This window comes from Triticum dicoccoides, chromosome 6B, assembly GCF_002162155.2.
Source record: "Triticum dicoccoides isolate Atlit2015 ecotype Zavitan chromosome 6B, WEW_v2.0, whole genome shotgun sequence".
In the NCBI taxonomy this organism is placed as follows: Eukaryota; Viridiplantae; Streptophyta; class Magnoliopsida; order Poales; family Poaceae; genus Triticum; species Triticum dicoccoides.
This window is the reverse complement of record NC_041391.1, coordinates 322,657,146-322,660,193: the sequence shown is the minus strand read 5'-3', so window position 1 is coordinate 322,660,193 and position 3,048 is coordinate 322,657,146.

Here is a 3,048-nt window from a genome sequence, read left to right as displayed (position 1 = left end):
AAGAAATGACAACTTTGGTTTCTTGCCAAACCACAGTTCATAAGGCGTCGTCTCAACGGATTTTGATGGTGCCCTATTTAAAGTGAATGCAGCTGTCTCTAATGCATAACCCCAAAATGATAGTGGTAAATCGGTAAGATACATCATAGATCGCACCATATCCAATAAAATGCGGTTATGACGTTCGGACACACCATTACGCTGTGGTGTTCCAGGTGACGTGAGCTGTGAAACCATTCCACATTGTTTTATATGAAGGCCAAACTCGTAACTCAAATATTCTCCTCCACGATCAGATCGTAGAAACTTTTATTTTCTTGTTACGATGATTCTCCACTCTAAAATTCTTTGAACTTTTCAAATGTTTCAGACTTGTGTTTCATTAAGTAGATATACCCATATCTGCTCAAATCATCTGTGAAGGTCAGAAAATAACGATACTCGCCACGAGCATCAATACTCATCGGACCGCATACATCGGTATGTATTATTTCCAATAAGTTATTAGCTCGTTCCATTGTTTCGTAGAACGGAGTTTTAGTCATATTGCACATAAGGCATGGTTCACAAGCATCAAATGATTCATAATCAAGTGATTCCAAAAGTCCATCTTTATGGAGTTTCTTCATGCGCTTTACACCGATATGACCCAAACGGCAGTGCCACAAATAAGTTGCACTATCATTATAAACTTTGCATCTTTTGGCATCAATATTATGAATATGTGTATCACTACGATTGAGATCCAACAAACTATTTTCTTGGGTGTATGACCATCGAAGGTTTTATTCATGTAAACAGAACAACAATTATTCTCTGACTTTAAATGAATAATCATATTGCAATAAACATGATCAAATCATATTCATGCTCAACGCAAACACCAAATAACATTTATTTAGGTTCAACACTAATCTCGAAAGTGTAGGGAGTGTGCGATGATGATCATATCAATCTTGGAACCACTTCCAACACACATCATCACTTCACCCTCAACTAGTCTCTGTTTATTCTGTAACTCCTGTTTCGAGTTACTAAACTTAGCAACCGAACAAGTATCAAATACTCAGGGGCTACTATAAACACTAGTAAGGTACACATCAATAACCTGTATATCAAATATACCCTTGTTCACTTTGCCATCCTTCTTATCTACCAAATATTCAGGGCATTTCCGCTTCCATTGACCATTTCCTTTGCAGTAGAAGCACCCAGTTTCAGGCTTTGGTTCAGCTTTGGGCTTATTCGCGGGAGTGACAACTTACTTGTCATTCTATTTGAAGTTCCCTTTCTTTCCCTTTGCCCTTTTCTTGAAACTAGTGGTCTTGTCAATCATCAACACTTGATGCTCTTTCTTGATTTCTACCTTCGTCGATTTCAACATCACGAAGAGCTCGGGAATCGTTTTCGTCATCCCTTGCATACTATAGTTCATCACGAAGTTCTAGCAACTTGGTGATGGTGACTAGAGAACTCTAACAATCACTATGTTATCTGGAAGATTAACTCCCACTTGATTCAAGCGATTGTAGTACCCAGACAACCTGAGAACATGCTTACTAGTTGAGCAATTCTCCTCTATCCTTTAGCTATAGTACTTGTTGGAGACTTCATATCTCTCAACTCGGGTATTTGCTTGAAATATTAACTTCAACTCCTGGAACATCTCATATGGTCCATGACGTTCAAAATGTCTTTGAAGTCCCGATTCTAAGCCGTTAAGCATGGTGCACTAAACTATCAAGTAGTCATCATATTTGTTGGAAATATGCCCTAGAGGCAATAATAAATATGTTATTATTATATTTCTTTGTTCATGATAATAGTCTTTTATTCATGCTATAACTGTATTATCCGGAAATCGTAATACACGTGTGAATACATAGACCACAATATGTCCCTAGTGAGCCTCTAGTTGACTAGTTCGTTGTGATCAACAGATAGTCATGGTTTCCTGGCTATGGACATTGGATGTCGTTGATAACGGGATCACATCATTAGGAGAATGATGTGATGGACAAGACCCAATCCTAAGCCTAGCACAGATCGTGTAGTTCGTATGCTAAAGCTTTTCTAATGTCAAGTATCTTTTCCTTAGACCATGAGATTGTGCAACTCCCGGATACCGTAGGAATGCTTTGGGTGTACCAAACGTCACAACGTAACTGGGTGGCTATAAAGGTGCATTACAGGTATCTCCGAAAGTGTCTGTTGGGTTGGCACGAATCGAGACTGGGATTTGTCACTCCGTGTAAACGGAGAGGTATCTCTGGGCCCACTCGGTAGGACATCATCATAATGTGCACAATGTGACCAAGGGGTTGATCACGGGATGATGTGTTACGGAACGAGTAAAGAGACTTGCCGGTAACAAGATTGAACAAGGTATCGGTATACCGATGATCGAATCTCGGGCAAGTACAATACCGCTAGACAAAGGGAATTGCATACGGGATTGATTAAGTCCTTGACATCGTGGTTCATCCGATGAGATCATCGTGGAACATGTGGGAGCCAACATGGGTATCCAGATCCCGCTGTTGGTTATTGACCGGAGAACGTCTCGGTCATGTCTACATGTCTCCCGAACCCGTAGGGTCTACACACTTAAGGTTCGATGACGCTAGGGTTATAAAGGAAGTTTGTATGTGGTTACCGAATGTTGTTCGGAGTCCCGGATGAGATCCCGGACGTCACGAGGAGTTCCGGAATGGTCCGGAGGTAAAGATTTATATATGGGAAGTCCTGTTTTGGTCACCGGAAGAGTTTCGGGGTTTATCGGTAACGTACCGGGACCACCGGGAGGGTCCCGGGGGTCCACCAAGTGGGGCCACCAACCCCGGAGGCTTGCATGGGTCAAGAGTGGTGAGGGACCAGTCCCTTAGTGGGCTGGTGCGCCTCCCACAAGGGCCCATGGCGCCTAAGAGGTGGAAAGGGGGCAAACCCTAAGGGGATATGGGCCTTAGGGCCCATATTGGTGCGCCTCCTTCTCCTCTCCCCTCTTGGCCGCCACCCCCTTTGCCATCTAGGGCTGCCGCCCCCCCCCCC